This window comes from Engraulis encrasicolus, chromosome 13, assembly GCF_034702125.1.
Source record: "Engraulis encrasicolus isolate BLACKSEA-1 chromosome 13, IST_EnEncr_1.0, whole genome shotgun sequence".
NCBI lineage: Eukaryota > Metazoa > Chordata > Actinopteri > Clupeiformes > Engraulidae > Engraulis > Engraulis encrasicolus.
Window position 1 is genome coordinate 38,305,606 of NC_085869.1, and position 18,655 is coordinate 38,324,260.

Consider the following 18,655-nt stretch of genomic DNA (forward strand, 5'->3'; position numbering starts at 1 on the left):
TGATTTTTCCACGACTGTGTAGTGTATATGGGGTAACGACAAACAATTTCACCTCACGATCGTGCAATCGTAGGGTCGCAAGAAAATCAAAACTGTTTGAAATCCTGGTCGTGCCTCGTGAGTGAAACGCACAGTTAGAGCAGTGCTAGGACCCGATTTGACACTACACATGCACAAATGAATAGGGCCGTGCGATTAGCTTTTGAGCGCGTCCTCATCACCACCTCTGGTGCGCATGTTCCCTCCTCTGCAGACCCGGGAAACATTCCCATCGTGTCGCGAAGTGGGAGCATTCGTGAACTTTTAAATCGTGAAATTTCCTTGTGCAGCGTGAGCAGGAGCTCAATACCCACTTAACTTAAGGCACCAAATGCGTCCGGCTGCAAAACTGAGCCAAGCTAATGCTAACGAGTTTTGCCGTGCACGTTACGCATCTGAAAACGAGGCAGGTCAGGAGGAGCTCATCTCAGGTCAGAGAAAAACACACTTCATTATTGAAACACGGTGGACTGTTCGTTCAAGTGAAAGGAAAAAGTCATGCTGCAATCCTTAAAGGAACAGTCCACCCTTTTTTGATTTTCACATATTTGTAGTATTTCCAAGCATTATTTATGAATGTGCATAACATTTTCTTCTCAGTTTTTTCAGTATTTAGATTTATTGGATCAGAATTATTAGCATAGCTTAGCATAATCACTGGAAGTGAATGGAGGCATTCGCAGCAAGACACAAATGATCACAGGACAGGCACTCTGGTGAATTGTACATTAAATTTAAAGTACTTTTAAGTACATTTGATGATGTTTTGTTTGCCCCCATAGACTTGCATTGCTACGCTTCATTTGGCTATACTGTTAAACTAGGCAACCAAACTACTACACGAAAATTATATGAAACACATAGACAAAAATTATATGCACATTTATGAATATTGCTGGGAAATACTGCAAATCTGTGAAAATCAAAAAGGGTGGACTGTTCCTTTAAAGAAATGTTCATAGATTGATGAGATAATGTATAAAATGCAACAGGCCGCGAACACATGCAGACCTGCTGAAATAAGTAAGACATAATGATTCTTACAGATCATGGAGAGATAAAAATCCTTGATAGCCTAAAGAAACATTTTTTGAAATATGTTTACTTAAGAGGTATGCATTCATACCAGCCCTCAAGATCAATTAACTTTAGACCAAGTATAGTGCATGTGTAGAAAAGTTGTGGTCTGTTGGTTCAACATAAACTGGAAGTTGATCCTACTGTATGGGCTATAGGCTTAGCCAGACCTACTGTATGGGCTATAGGCTTAGCCAGACCATACAACATTGCAATCATGTCTTATAGTGTCAGTCAGAGTAAGCTCTATCCGTTAATGCATAAACTCACTGCTCCTCACTGACAGGGTTAGGGTTACCCTCACTTCGCCATCTGACAGGAAACCGATCTTGAAACCAATCTTTTATCTTACATGTAGATTCATAATCCTTCATTTTCCATACACCTACAGAGGAAATGTCAATCATGTTTTGTCCTTTTCTGGTGTCATTGACCTCTTCCGTGGTAGAATCCTAATAGGAAACTCTCCAGTGTTAAAATACGGAAACACTCTCTCAGTGAAAGTGATTATGAGAGTGTGTAGGTGCGCGTCACTATCAGGGTCAGAGAATGACAGTTTTCCTCTGTCCCAGTCCAGCTGCACTCTGATCTTCTGGAGTTTCACCTTCGGTGTGAGGAGAGCGTCAGGCTTTGGTGGAGAACGTGCATAATAGGTGCCATCTTTATACCAGATGTACCAGCGACCACTCATGGAGGAGTAGTCTCCTTTCCTCTGCAGGGACTCTGTCATCACACCAACGTGCCACCAGGGGTTCTCCCCAACCTCCACATCCCAGCAGTATGTCCCTGAGTTAAAGCCCTCAGAGCCCAGCACACTGGCATACTTGGCAAACCTGGTTTAGCAAAGACAAAAACACACACATCTGTCTCAAAAATGGGTGCTGGATTAGCAAAGTCCCAAATAATAGCAAAAAAGTAACGTCCACTCCTAACTCCCGATTCCCTTATTTAATATGTAACGTTTTGGACAGCATGCCCTTCATCAGACATTCAAATAAGAGTGAATAAGAGAAACGGGAGCTTGGTGCTGCCGACTTTGATTATATTTTCTTGTTAATTATTGGCAAACCTCTCAGGGTTGTCGGGGAGCTGCTGTCTCTTCTCACCACGCTTTACACCTGTCAGGTCCTCGTTAAGGAGCAGAGTTGCTGCAGCGGTGTTGGGATCCAAGATGACAGGAGCTGCAGAGAGAGAGAGAGAGAGAGAGAGAGAGAGGGAGAGGGAGAGGGAGAGAAGAGGAGTTGAAGAGATCCAGATTGACAGAAACACAAAGCCGTGTCAAAGTGTCATGACCAGGCAAGATAATGTGCGTGGGTGTGTGTGTCTTTGTGTGTGTGCGTGCATGTGAGCGTCACTCACTGTATTGCACAATCTCCTTCATCTTCTCCCAGACTCTGAACTTCAGGTTGCCTAGGTGCTCTGCCACATTGATCAGAGCTCCTGAAAGTCTCTCTGGATCCTGCAGTGTCCCCTTGGCCCTGGAATAACATTCAGGAGTTAGTGCTGCTGTGGGTTTAGGTTCAGAACCACAAATAAGAGAGAGACAGGAGGCACATCACTCACCTTTCCAATGTGCTCTTGTAGTTCTATAGGAAAACACATCAATCACAAGATTAGTCTTTGATATTGAGTAGAGGACCCCTGACAACTTTGGCCTGGGACAAAGTCATCTGAATGAGCCTCATTTAGGTCTCAATTTTTTTTTTCATTACTTGCCAAAATGGCGAGTAGATGTTAACCAAACACACGCTCGCTAATGGGTCAAAGTTTTATTTTCTACCAGCCAAACTGAATTTTCACCAGCATTTTTCTGATTGACAATTGTTAATTTAGAGGCCTGCATACAATGTAATGAGGATAGGACCCAGCTCCCTCTCTCCCTGATACAATTGGGAGGGGTCAGCCCTATGTTCCCACAGCCCAAATGGTTCCACAGCCCATTGGTCCCACATCACAAAGACTTATTTATTAATGTTTAGATCAATTGCTCCCACAAAGGTAAGTATTGAATAGTCTTTTATTACATTGTTGTTGTTTACTGACTTTGGTTTAGGCAAGATACCACCGTGGTTATGGTTAGGGAAAGGTTTTGGTAAGTCCATCTCTACTATTATCGGTAGAGCATGGTTGGTGGTCTCTACATTGTGGATTAGAGGTATAATCCCAATATTGCTGCTGTTACTGACTTAGATTTAGGCATGATTCCAATGAGGTTAGGTTTTAGGGAAAGGTTTTGGGTGGAATCATTGGGCTGCAGGACCATTGGGCCTAAAAAAAGACTTAGTGATGTGAGACCATTGGTCTGTGGGAACATAGCCACACTGTGGGCATCCCTGATTGACCAAATTGACTCCCTCAAGTGTCAATGTATTCTACCTGCAGGAATGTAATGTCATCCGCTCTCATGTCCTCCTTTATGGCCCTGATAGTCTCTGGTAGAGACGTGATCTCCCTGTTCATCTTCTCAATCGTATCCTTCATGGTCTGACACTTCTGCTCCTCCTCCCTCCTCAGTGCGGATATCCTGGCCTCTTCCTCTTCTTGTAGAAACTGGTGAAGCTCAAAGAACACCTTTTTGATCTGCTTCTCTGTGAGTTTAGACTGAGTCTGGGTGAGATCAAGCCAAGCCAACAGAGTTAGCAATTTGCTCAAAATTTACAGATATGTTTTATCCTCATGTATAAATCACTGTCATGTGAGAATCGATACTAGCCTCAAAACATGACATGAAATGGCATATGTACATTATAGTGATGCTATTCAACCAGTATAATCAGATGTTTTCAGTGACAGCATAATTGGCATAGTCATGCACATTAAGTTAAATGTTTTATAGATAGGTAATCATCTCCATAAAACAGTATATCACGAAAGTGAATACACCCCTCACAGTTTTTCAGATTTTTGAGTATATCTTTTCATAGGAAAGCATTACAGAAATTTCACTTTGACACAATGATTAGTGACCTTTTAACAACTTATTTAACCACTTAAATTTCTTTTTCACTCAGAAAAAAACAAAATACAGCCATTAATGTTTGAACATGTACTCACAAAAGTGAGTACACCCCAGATGAAAGTCCGGTAGAGAAGGGGCTGTGTTTGCTCGAATCGTCTCGAAATGAAACGAAATGAAAAGGGATGAAAAGGGAGGTCATCAGTGTACGTTTCAACCTTTCTTTGCATTGAATTTTAACATTTTGAGTCTGCATCTGGCTTAAATACATTGGTGTGAGATTTGAATGCAATCCTATGGAGAATATCATGATCTGCTTCAGTAGTCACAGTGCATGTTGACATGCATGTTTCTTTTAGGCGTATTTCAGATTACCAATGATGACAGCATCCATGCATCCCCAAACCATGTCAGTCCCACTACCACGCTTGGATTTTGATAGGATACACTCGTTTTGTAAAACTCACTTGTTTACCACCACAAATGCTTGACACCATCTAAAGTATATTTGTTTATCTTGGTCTCTTCAGATCACACGACATGGTTCCAGTGATCCATATCCTTGGTCTGTTCATCTCTCTTGAGACCAAGATAAACAAATTAGCTTTAGATGGTGTCAAGCATGTGTGGTGTTAACAAGTGAGTTTTACAAAAAGGTGTATCCTCTCATAAGCCAAGCATGGTAGTGGGACTGACATGGTTTGGGGATGCATGAATGCTGTCAACATTGGCAATCTGAAATACACCTAAAAGAAACATGCATGTCAAGCACTGTGACTACTGAAGCAGATCAAGATATTCTCCATAGGATTGCATTCAAATCTCACACCAATCTATTTAAGCCAGATGCAGACTCAAAATGTAAAAGTTCAATGCAAAGAAAGGTTGAAACGCACACTGATGACATCCCTTTTCATTTCGTTTCATTTCGAGACGATTCGAGCCAACACAGCCCCTTCTCTACCGGATTTTAATCTGGGGTGTACTCACTTTTGTGAGTACATGTTCAAACATTAATGGCTGTATTTTGTTTTTTTCAGAGTGAAAAAGACATTTGAGCGGTAAAATCAGTTGTTAAAAGGTCACTTATCATTGTGTCAAAGTGAATTTTCTGTGATGCTTTCCTATGAAAAGATATACTCAAAAAACTGCAAAGACTGTGAGGGGTGTATTCACTTTCGTGATATACTGTATGCTAAGATGTTTTATACTGTAGGTTAGTAACTGTACACTAAAGGTCAATAGAGTCCTTGAGCACAAGTCTTCAGTAATACAGGTGCAGGTGTGAGGCAGAAAATATGATCAAGGATGAATATTGAAAATATATTAGGGGTGGGCAAAAATGAAAATCTTTAATCGCATTAACTCAATGACTTTCTGTGATTAATCGCGATTAATCGCATAGCCCGCGAAACCCAAAAATAATAATAATACATTGAATGAATGAATAAAATAAAATAAAAATATTTCATAAATTAATTTAAAAAAAAATAATAATAATTTGCATATGTACTGTGTAGATAACCTATGTAGGTCTAATATAATATTCCACAAGGGAAAGGTAGGCTATTTGCCACACTATCAGTCTAAATTATATAGGCCTAGTAGGGTATATGCCTATCCAAAGTAGCCTACTAATGAAATAAATTATTGCATACAATATTACACTAGGGCTATTTAAGATTGTAGGCTACTGAAACTGATATATTAGAAATTAGAAACTCAAATTAGGATGGTCTACATGGGCCTACAAGAAGAAAAAAAAACTTGTCACTTAAAAAAAACAGGCAACAGGCAGGCGTGCGTCTGTGAGATATGTCCCGCCTTCTCTCACTGTCAAAGACTCCCACCTTATCTTATCTGTCGATATTATTTAAGGTGTTTCAGCGACTAGAAACTAATTGACTGTCTGTTGGCATTGACAGCAATTACATCTTTCAAAACAATAACGTTGACATGACTAACACTATCTTAAATGCTGACGAGGTTGCCGATGTCGCGAAATCATAGCCTACCATGTTGATGCAGCCTACTATGCACGCGCAGCGCCATGTAGAAACCAAAACGTTGCGTGAGGAATGTAATATCTCGCGGTCCGCTTTTTGATCAGGGCTTTAGTAAGTCCGCGTGGCGTTATTGACAGCTGATAGACGGCCAGCGCAGTAGGCCTACCCTTTTCATGCTGACCGTACAATAGACTAACCTTGCAAGCTGCAAAGGCGAGCCACATGCTGCTCGAGAGTTGCGCAAGGAGGACTGTAGAACTGTGTACCGAAAATGTCCATTCAGAAGTTGAGTCCTTCTGTAGGCTATGCCTGTTTTCTTTTGTTTTGCCTACTTTTCTAGACATTCTTCTTCTCTGTCAGCAGTCACTGGAAGCAGCAACAAGCGCGCTGACGCTTTCAAAATAAAAGCCACGAACGACGGTCATAAAAGGCAAAAAAACAAACAAACAAAAAACCACGAAAAAAAACCTGCTGCGTTATAGCGTCAACAAAATTGTCCTGCGATATTGACCTCAATAGTTAACACACCGTTAACGCGTTAACGTTGCCCAGCCCTAAAAATAGATATATACCGCACACTGATTGATGTTCATTTTCTTTCTTTTTACTTGAAGCAATCAATGCATTTCACCAAGTGCATCTTCAGATATTGGCATGACTCATAGTAATAGTGTACGTTCAGCTATTTTGAGGCTCCTTTGCCTTGACTCACCATAATACGTTCAGCTATTTCAATTGCCAAGACTCACCGTAATATGTTCAGCTGTTTTGTGACACTCCTCCTTTGCCTTGGTGTAGTCCCTCAGCTTCACCTGTAGTTTGATCATCAGCTCCTCCTACAACAGACAGACAGGTGTCAAAAGTAAAAGTCAAAAAAGAAGCACTATTGGTAACACTTTCTATGAAGCCCATATCTATAGCGCATTAGGAGTGCATATATATAAAATTATAATGTGCATTATAATTACTTACAACACATTACGACTACACCCATGATGTTCCATAATGCTTTGTGGTAACAGTAATGAATAACCTTGAATCTAGCTTATAATGCTTCATAAATCTAAGGGTGTTATGAGTGCTCATGACTATATAAACTACAGGCTGCCTGGTGGGGCTTACAGCGCATTATGATGCATTATAGATGTGCATTATGCAGTGCATTATAGATGCATCCATATGAACTTCACTTTACTTAGACGACTTATGCACACATTGATGACTTATGATCTCACATGGAACACTATAGCGCCTTATGAGGCCTTGTGACAGTTTATCATCCAGGTCGGTGCATAGAGGGCAATAAGTACTCATAATTTACTATAAACCCCATCAGGCAGGCAGTAGTTTATATCCAGTCATGAGCATTCATAACCCCCTTGGATTTATGAAGCATTATAAGCTAGATTCATGGTTATTCCTAACTGTTAATATAAAGCATCATGAAACATCATGGGTGTAGTCATGATATGTTGTAAGTAATTGTAATGTGCATTATAATTTGTTATAAATGCACTCATAAATTATGATAATGCACTATGGATATGGGCTTTAAGTAAAGTGTTACCGCACTGTTTCGTTCCAACAAAGGGAGGACTTATTTGAGTAAAAAGACCTGTGTACTAGTCTTACTATCAGCTGACTGTGTGTGTGTGTGTGTGTGTGTGTGTGTGTGTGTGTGTGTGTGCGTGCGTGCGTGCGTGTGTGTGCAACTGACCGCTGAGGTACATAGACTAGGTTATTATTGATAAACACTAAAAAACTAAAATGAACATACCACAAATGTCATCTAACAAGCACAGAATCAGTGGCTCTTAAGACCGGTGCAATGGCCTAGTAGTTACTCAGTGAAATTACAGGTGTTATTCTTTATTTCTACTTTTTAAATATCTCCAGTTTATTCAAATAATATTTTACTTCATGAGATGGCTTACCTTGACCTCTGTTGCTGTTTTAGCAATGGGACTGAACGTGTGATCTTTGTGCAGTTTGGAGTCTCGACACTTCCGGCACACCAGCTCCTTGTCCTCCTGACAGAAGAGTTCTACCTGTTCAACAAAGGAAAAACACACTCTGCGCCTCGGAAGAGACACTCCGGTACAACCAGCGTAATATAAATAGGAAAATTCTGGTGCTGATCTGTTTTTTCCTCCTCATTTTAGTGCATAAGATAGCAAGCTTTATAGTTGCATAAAAAAATACATAAGAAATAATAATAATGAAGAGACTTGTCATCGAAACGTTAGTCTCATGCACTACAACAATAAAGAAGAAATAATAGAAGACATCCGCGAAGAATCACCTGTTGCTTGTGTAGATTACACAGTCCATGGCCCTGCCCCTTCTCCTTCAGAAAGATCTCGCACAGGTTTTTCAGGGCAAAGCTTGTGGTGGGACAGTCTTTCGACGATCTCCTCTTGCAGACTGGACATTCTCTTGTGCCTTTGCTGTCCCAGAATTGCCTTGCGCACACTCTGCACACGCTGTGACTGCAGGACAACACCACGGGGTCCTTGAAGATGTCGGTGCACACTGGACAAGTGAGGTCATCTTCGAGTGACGAAGCCATTCTGATGTACCGGTACAAACACTGGCAGGCAGACACACACTTGGAGACACACACACGCAAACAAATGCAGGCATGCACGCGTGCGCGCGCGCACACACACACACACACACACACACACACACACACACACACACACACACACACACACACACACACACACACACACACACACACACACATACATACACGCAGACAAATGCAGGCATGCACGCATGCAAATACACACAAACACACACACGCAAAATGTGCAATTTTGATGTCATGTCATGTGTAAAAACAGAATGGGCATTGTAACTGAGACAAACGCTGGCATACAGTAGCTTGTCATTTAAATGCAATTGCTTGCTGTGCTCAGTTATCTGTATGCTGTAGTATGACTTAAGACGGGTTTACACTGTGCGACTTTTTGCCCAATTTTGCCACAATTTGTCACTCGCACGACTTTTTTGTCGGGCCGATTGCACGCTCAATCTGAGGTCAATCGTGAGTCTCGCATCGTGTAGTGTACATGGGGGAACGACAAGCGATTTCACCTCACGATTGTGCAATCGTTGGGTCGCAAGAAAATCAACACTGTTTGAAATCCTGGTCGTCCCTCGTGAGTAAATCGCACAGTTAAAGCAGTGTTGCGACCCGATTTGACACTACACATGCACAAATTGATAGGGCAGCGTGATTCGCTCTTGAGCACGTCCTCATCTCCACCTCAGGTGCGCATGTTCCCTCTTCTGCAGACCCGTGAAACATGCCTGTCGTGTCGCACCGTGGGAGCATTCTGCTCGCATCAGACTGTCGGCTCGTATGTGAGTCGTGAGATGTGAACTTTTAAATCAAAGTCAAATTCACTCCTGCAGTGTGAGAAGGAGCTTATTACCCACAATGGAAAATATTGGACAGTGTATGCCCGCCTTTACCCTAAATATTTGCACCTCAACCTGTCCAATTTTGGATTACTGGTGTAATGTATCATAACTCTGTTAATTCGCCAAACACTTGACCAAATCAACATTAGACAGATAATGCAGATACACATCAAGACCAAAGCTTTCATTTACTGCAAATTTTTACAAAATCTTAGAGTACCCTTCATGAACAACTCTACAGTGTTTATTTTGAACACGGACTTTGCTCTTACACTGTAGCAGACAGCAATGCTCTATTATTTCCAATCTGTTAATCAGCTTACAACAAGCATGTCCGAACCAAAGGCAAAATTAGACTGTGCTGTTGCCTGTATTGTATGTACTTTCCTAAATAGCAAAACAAAATCCCACACAGCTATTATGAGATGTTTATATCTATCCCTAACTCTGTTATTGGCTTATGCTCAGTAGACATTCCTCTTGCAATATATCAACCATCAGTACAGTGTAGCAAAAGCAAACAACAAAAACACACCCTGCTATGCTGTTATACAGTAGAGTATATCTCTTTTTGTTGCTGTCTTCTGTCCATTAGATAGGCTACACCCCTTCCAATGTATCAACTATCAGAGATAGCGGGGTGACCTATGGTTAAGGAGATGGGCTTAAGTTCAGAGGGTTGCAGGTTCAAATCCACCCTCACCAGTCTTCTCTACACCTCCATCCATGCCTGAAGTTCCCTTCAGCAAGGAGCCCACACTGCTCCAGGGACCAATACTTAAAAAAGTGCCGTAAGTTGATTTGGATAATAGCATTAGCAAAGTGTAATGTAATGTAATGTAATGTACATACCAGAGGAGCTGTTGAGTTAGGCTCTCCCGTCAAAATAGATCAGACGTCTACTCTTCAGCTTGCTGACCGAGGGAATGGGATCTGGGGGAGGGATTTAGTGCAGCTAGAAGCTGATTTATTTGGATTAATTTGGATTAATAACATTCCTCCAAGAAATAATTTCCAAATGTTTTCATATGAAGACGCTAGAATATCTGAGGAGCGGGATTATGGGTGAGTTTATGCAGTATGGGTGAATGCTAGGTGAATCGTATCACCTCGAAACCTTGTATCTTAAATTTCGGTTATATAAAGTTTTATTTTTCAAAATTTGGAGATAACTTTTTTGCCGGAGAGTGATGCTATGTTTTATACGCATTTGTTTATTTGTGTGTGTGTGTGGGTGTGGGTGTGGGTGTGTGTGTGTGGGTGGAGACAAAACATTAGTACACTCAATAGGTCACCAGAGGGAAGCCTGGCACTGGCTTGTTTTTGCACACGGTGTATTAGTTTATTATTGCCTCAGAGGGCCCAGGGTGCCTATCCTGCCTAAACACCAGACCCAGTAAGATGTGGTCTGGACACCACTAAGTGAATTGCTCAAAGGGTGGTGTGGTTTACAGTTGCTTGTATCGGCCGTTACAAATCTATCATTTGGTGTACTGTATATGTAGCCCATAACCAATCCTGTCAGTTGTATTCAAACAAAGTGCTTTCAATTTGTTGAGCAATTTGTGCCATCATCTTTCCACCAGATTGGCTCCCTACCTCAGGCTGGCACTTTAGGATAAGCATCCATACTGTCTTTCAGATCGGAACGATTGTGCAAAGCAGCATTGGATTTCCCAGGCTAGCCAAACCTCACACTTTCAGCCGATGAATGTGTTCCACCTTCCACCTCTTGAATTACTATCCATAAACAATGTTGACTGAAATCCTTACTGCTTCATTTTTTGTGTGTTTTGAGATTGTTTTACAAAGTGTCCCAAAACGTTGTGCACCACAAAAGGTATCCTCAGATTAATATTTTGAATATATTTGAATATTTAACAAAATGCATTCATTCAAAATCTTTGAATTCATTCGAAAGCTTTAGCAAAGAAGGCTCAATGTTAGCACCTCTTGCTGCTGTATGGAGGTAGGGCAGTGGTTCCGAAACTTTTTTTCTGCTGGGACCGTTCGTGGCTCCAAATTTTTTTTTTCATCTATCAATAGGCCCATATACATTTACCAACCACAGAAGTGAATGCCAATTTATGGAATGTATGTGAAGTAACCTGTGGATTTCCCATTTTCATGCAAAGTCCCCACTGTCTGCTTTTGTCTGAAACCGTTAGCTTTAAAGTTAGCTTTAGCAATTCTAAACAATGTACAGTATTTTTTATGACTTCATTGTACCAGTAAATGTAATTTCATCAAGGACAGTTGCATTTCAATTTGCAATAGCACATGTCGTCAGATCATGATCATGATCATGATCATCATTCAATATTGAATAAGATGAAAATGGAAGCACATAACTTTAGGGTTCACAGGTATTTTTATCCAAAGCATTTAAATAAGCATCAGTATCAGACTGTAGATCATTGCATTACATTACATCACACTGCATTACATTACATCACATTGCATTACATTACATTAAATTACATGTCATCACACGTCATACAATATTAAATCATACAACATTAACCAATTAAGATACCTTTTAGCACCTGTTATAAACTTGCTGATACCAGAATGGCAATGACCAAGTTGTAGCATATCACTAAAGACCTTGTGTAATGTCATAGTGATGTAGTACTATGATAGTTACAATTTTTCAATTACAGCGTTCCACTGGTGGAACAGCGTGCATTATGGGGCTACATTACATTATAACTTCACCTAATCAGAAGAACACGGGGTAAGAGAAAACATATACAGAGGAGTGTTGGGGATGAGAGGTTCAGTTGTTAAGAAAGGAAGCACTTCTACTAAATCTTCCGAGAGGGATGGCAGTGGCACCTCTCTCGAAACAGCCTTGGACTTGTTCCAGCATTGGAAACAGGTTAGACTGAGGTCCCCCTTGGAGAAAATTCAGACTCTTAATAATCTTCAGATAAGCAGAAGCAAATGCTGAAGTTACGTTGGAAAATCTGTGTTTTCTGCTCAATTTGAGATGTCCTATTCAATGCCAATGCTGCAGAAAATATTCACCAGCGAGTAATGGATTATTCACAAGGTGCTTACTAGCACAAACATGTTGACCAATCATGAGAGAGTTGAGAAACCATGACGGAGATACAGGTACAGTAGTAAAGGTCAAGAGATTATCACTGGCCATATCAGGCCATATAAGGCCTCATCTTCAACACCATTGGCCATATCAGGCTTCATCATATTGTTGTACATACATTACATTGTATTACACTTAGCTGACACTTTCATCCAAACAACATACAGTTGTTTATTGTTTTTCATACAGTTGTTTATTGATTAATGTTATTGGTTTCAGTCCCTGGAGCAGTGTGGGGCTAGGTGCCTTGCTCCAGGGCACCTCAGCCTTGAAGTGATATAGGGAGCCAAAGGCTGGGATTTGAACGTGTAACCCTCTGATCTAAAGCCCATCTTCTTAACCTCTAGGCTGCCCCAGTATGATGCCATTACACATGTTGATGACAGAAAGAAGCTGGGTAACTTATTGGACCATGTATGCCCTGTTGAATTTCATAAAAGCTCAGAAAGTTTGGAGCAAGCTTCAGTCAAATAGATTTATTTTCTCTTTTTTTAGGGTGCTGACCAAAAAAGTACAATTTGTTTTTATTTAACTATGTCATCAGAGCAGGGCGGCTGACAGCATTGACTGGGCCCAAGACAAGTCATTGGAAAGGCCCCCCACTCAATACATACAGTTAAATGGGGGACCTAATCCCCTCCCTTCTCCCTGGACTCAGGACAAGTGAGGACACAGCCAGGTACATCCTGGTACTGTGACACAATGAATTCTGGGCTGCGATCAACTGTAGTGTGTTTTTAGATTGAACCAATTCATTCATTCCTTAAGCAGATTACTGTAAGGTAGTGTTCCTTCGTCATGTGACAGCTGAGGATATTGCAAGGCCGCAAACCACATGACCAATCACAATTTTTAAGGGAAATTCCTGCCAATTTCAAGGTGCAGTTGTATTGCTCACAGGGCTGCTGACAGCCTGGGCCTGAAACGCGGCATCTCTCGATACATAAAATGTAATGTAATGTAATGCAACTTTCATAATGGCACCACAGTAGTATCAAGGTATTCCATAAGCACCCATGGTGGATTACTAGACGGGCATAAGGCCGGTGACATGTTTGCTGCCAGATACGCGTGCAGGTGCACTTCTCATGCATGAACATGTTGCCATGCATATTTTATGTCAATTTTGCACATGGTCACCAGAAACATGGTACAAAGGCATGTGCATGTGTACTGTGCAATATTGACAGAGCCGCAAGGGTTAACTTCCATGTTGTGGTCGCTGAAGAGTTGATGATGGAAAATAATAATGAGAGCCCCATTGGCTATCTACCCCCTATATGATAACTTAAGTATTTTGCCTAGCGCTCTGATAGCTCTTTTGCAAGTATGTGTACTTGGTCACACGTGCCTTGCTCAAGGGAAATTCAGCTGTGGTTGGAGGTGTAGGGAGAGGTAAGGGTGGTATTTGAACCTGCTACCCTATGATCTACAGTCCAACTCCCTAACCATTACACTACACCTACCCAACAGTACACCACAGCTACACCACTATATGTCGTCTTACTGCTTTCTGATTGGCTGCTAGTCAAACATTAAAACTGTTTATCAAGCATGGCTTGAAAGTAGTTTTGTCAAAATTTGAAAACCGCTTTGGGGTGGGCTTGTTGTCATGACGACATGCCCGCCCAACTGCTGAGACAGCAGAATGGTTACAGCAAATGAAAAGGCTGTTTGATCGGTCATAGCATTTGCCAAGGCTGTGTAGAAGCTATTTGAACCACAATGACAACCCTCAAATAGCTGATGTATGACCCAGGCTCATCAGGCTGCTTTTCTATGGTGTTATGCAGGGAAATGAAAGATGCCTGGTGAAGTTATATTACATTTAGTTATTACATTAGCTCAAATCTTTGGTCCCTGGTCGTAGAGAATTTTTGCTCCTCCATGTTTGTAGCCTCCAAGGCTGGAATGCAGGAAGTGGCTGACTCCTGGTGACATATCCTACTTCCTAGCTCTTTGGAATGTGTCATTAGCTGCCAAGGCAGAGATTCTTAAGTATAGAGATATGCCAACATAATAGGTTTCTATGGGCACCTAACATGACCAGGTTCCGGTCTGCCTAAAGGGGCGTGTCATAATGCTCCTAGCATTGAATAGAACAGTCCTCAGGTCTGCCTAAAGGGGGATCCCCCCCCGTCCCCCCCCCCCCAATAATAGAACCCGGAAACAATGGGCCAATGGAACCTCTCTCTCTCTCTACTCTCTCTGGCCAAGGGGTCAATGCCAGAACTGTGGTACAGTCCATTATCCTATCTCCCGTCCTCGACCTGTGCTTGTGGCCTCTTGCTTCGCTGACGGCCCGCCTCCATGGAGAAAACAATGAAGTTTCCCAGCTGTCAGCCTAGCCACAACAACTTTTGGGGGACTTTTCCCCATTCAACATCCGAATTGCAAATGAGCAAATGTCCTTGACATTGAATTAAACTTCTACTGTCAATGATGCAATGTTATCATGAGGCCACAAGCACAAAGGAGGATGGGACTTTGAATAATACAATTTACTCTTTTTGCATCTTGCTTCAAACGTGTCCAAGTCGACTCATTGAAAACATTTGCTTGTCCCTGGAGGCAAATTCAAAAGCGGAATTTCAAATGGAACAGATAACCAGGGTGGCCAGACTGACTTGGGCTCTATCTCAATATCTATCCTCCCATCCTCTCCTTGTGCTTGTGGCCTTGTGATGTGAGGAAAGATGTAACTGACGATAGGATAAGCTTGATTCAATATCTTGCAAAAGCACAATTCAAAGGTAATTTTCTCGTATGCAATCGGGATGTTCCATGGGAAAAAGTTGTCAAAAGTTGTCCTGCCTAGTTTTGACAGTGTGGAAACCACCAGTGTTGGGGGCATCAGCAGAACACAGAGCCACAAGTACAAGGCAAGGGCAGGAGACTGGATAGTGAGATGAACCCTTGGTCATAAAATCTGGTGTGCTATCAGAAGAAGGACAGTATGGGCGTGTCTAGGCTGATACAAAGGATAGAGTATGTAATTTTTTTCAGTAGTTTATTTCCAGAATGAAGGCTGTTCACTCACAAATGTTATTTTCCATTAGTATTTAGCACCACTGTCCTTCTTCATTTTTCATAATGACTTGGAAATGTATTCTTTCTATACATGAAAAGCTGAATCTTCTCCATGTCTGACATTTTAAATTACCAGTTGCAGGAATCTTTGGCTGCAGAACTTACTGCACTGGGGTAGCCTAGTAAATATTAATTGATTCCTCAATAACTCTTCATGTAAACATCACATTTGTCAATGAGCAACATGCATTTTGAAAACAAACAAACCAAAATTACATACTCTACCTTTAAACAACTAGTATGATTAGACTAGCTATTGCCATCACTAAACAATGTGATGTCACATCTCTTAAAGAGGCCTCTTTGCTCTCAATGACACCTTGACCGGTAGAATCTTAAGAGGGAACTGGCCAGTGTTGAAGTATGGAATCACTCTGTCTGTGAAAGTGTGTGTTAGAGTGTGTAGGTGTGTGTTACTATCGGGGTCAGAAAACACCAGTTCTTCCCTGTCCCAGTCCAGGTGCACTCTAATCTTCGCCAATTTCTGCCTCAGCACGATTAGAGAGGAGGGTTTTGGGGAGGCGCATGCCCAATATCTTCCATCTTTGTGCCATAAAAACCACTGTCCCATCTTGGAAGCACACTCTCCTCCTTTACGTTGGACAGACTCTGCCATCACACCCACACTCCAACATGAATTGTTCCCAACCTCCACATCCCAGGTGTGTGCCCCTGAGTTAAAGCTTTCGGATCCCAGCACGGTGAGGTATCTATCAAATCTCTCTGGATTATCAGGAAGCTGCTGTCTCTCACTGCCACGTATCACACTGGTCAGATCCTCAGACAGGATGAGTCCTGTGTGTGCAGTGTTGGGATCCAGAATGACAGGACCTGCAGAGGAGACAAACACATACAGTATACACTTGGTCTGTCGTACAATCTCTCAAGGCTGTGATCATCTTGAATGTTGTTGTTCTACTTCAGACATACAGAGAGACGAGCATCAATGTTTTAAGCGATACACCACCTTCCCTTGAGTTAGGTAAAGGAGGTAGCCTCTTACTGCAGCAGGGGTCGTCGGCGACCCTATTCACTTGCTGAAAATGCTTAACTACATCATAACAACATTGCTGTGACATTACAGAGAGCCATAGTGCTGCGCTAAGGGGTTAAACCAGCCATTCATTCATGAATGGGAGACATGCAAAAAAAGAAAAGGATTGTATTTCCAGAAATAATGGTGTATTGCTGTAAGCTATTATGATGTCCAATTGTCATCCCCATTCCCACTACAGACCCCCCCCCCCCCCCCCCCTTACTTACAGAATTGCACAATTTCCTGCATCTTCTCCCAGGCTTTGAATTTCAGGTTACCCAGGTGCTTTGCCACATTAATCAGAGAATCTGAGAGCCGTTCTGGATCCTGCAGCATGCATTGGGCTCTGGAATAACATTCAGGAGTCAGTGCTGCTGTGGGTTTGGGTTCAGAATGACAGGGAAGAAATAGGTAGGAGTCACATCACTCACCTTTCCAAGGTCTTGTAATTCTGGAGGGGACATGAAAAAATGAAACATTAAATGACAAAACCTATTATGCATTAGGCGTAAACACAATTGTTGGCAATAAAGAATTAATTAGTTCATGCAAAATTAACACAAAACCTATAGCGCATTATGACGCCCACCTCCCCCCACCCATAGCCTGCGTCCTTTCCCAGCCCTGTTCCATCTCTCTCTCCCTCTCTCGTCCTACCATATTCTTGACTGTCCTATCAAAAAAAAACCTTCAAAGCCCTTGCTTTGTTCGTGTAAGTAGTTTGCCATTGTCTTTTCTATGGGCAAATGAGACGTGATTGATTGAAAATTGATTTTTGTCCATTTTCAATAGCCTTTTCATGCAGATGAGCCTGGTATCGGGTCCATTCACTCTTTGCTGAAAAGACTTCGTCACATCATAACAACATGACTATGACATTACCGAGGACCCTAAGTAATAGATTAAGACTTATCCATTACAATTTCTGTGTCAATTAGGTTATAACAGAGGGTCTGCGTTAAGGGGTTAAGAAGTGAACACATTGAAAAGGTCACAAATTCTTCAGATATTTCCAGATTTCCATGTGTATGGTATCATTGTAAAGCTTCAGTTGTCAGATGAAAGAGCACAACACTGTCTCTTTACTATTCACCACTTTTTTTGAGCTATTTTTTTTACTATTTTAAAATAAAGCGGTGAAGCTTACAGAAGCATTATTGCGCGCTTTCATCAGACAACTGATGAGTTAAGTACCCTGAAAGGGTGCATCGACTAAAAAAGAAACTTTCTAAGTGTGTGGTCCCTTGCAAAACTTTGTCAAAATCAATGTAAAGCTTAGCATCTGCTATCTCAGAATCTATAATTAAGTATTCTCCTGGACAGAATCTATGGTTAACCCAATATGCCTCCTGTGCCTACTTGTGGCCTGTTTTCATGTGACTGGTCACATAGTCATTGTACCTGCAGGAATGTGATGTCATCAACTGTCATCTCCTCCTTTATGGCCCTGATGGTCTCTGGGAGAGCTGTGATCTCAGTTGTCAAGTTCTCGACCTGTCTCTTCATGATCTGACTCCTCTGCATCTCTTCCTCCCTCAGGGCAGATATCCTGGCTGCCTCTTCATCTCGCAGAAACTGGTGAAGCTCAAAGAAGACCTTCTTGATTTGTTTCTCTGTGTGTTTTGACTGAGTCTGTATATGTAAAGAGAGAGAGAGAGACAGACAGACAGACAGAGAGACAGACAGACAGACAGACAGACAGACAGACAGACAGACAGACAGACAGACAGACAGACAGACAGACAGACAGACAGACAGACAGACAGAGAAATTTGCCCATCACCCATTACATTACATTTAGTTGACACTTTTTTCCCAAATGTTTCATTCAAATTCTTCATTCAATTTTTTCATTTCATTCAAAACTAATTTCTCTTTAGGGCTGTAGTACTCGAGTCCGGACTCAGACG

At 41.6% G+C, this 18,655-nt stretch overlaps 1 pseudogene; it reads right to left on the reverse strand.

Annotated features, from left to right (window-relative positions):
* Positions 1-1,519: 1,519 nt before the first annotated feature.
* LOC134460525 (E3 ubiquitin-protein ligase TRIM35-like) lies at positions 1,520-8,647 on the reverse strand (annotated as a pseudogene).
* Positions 8,648-18,655: the final 10,008 nt, after the last annotated feature.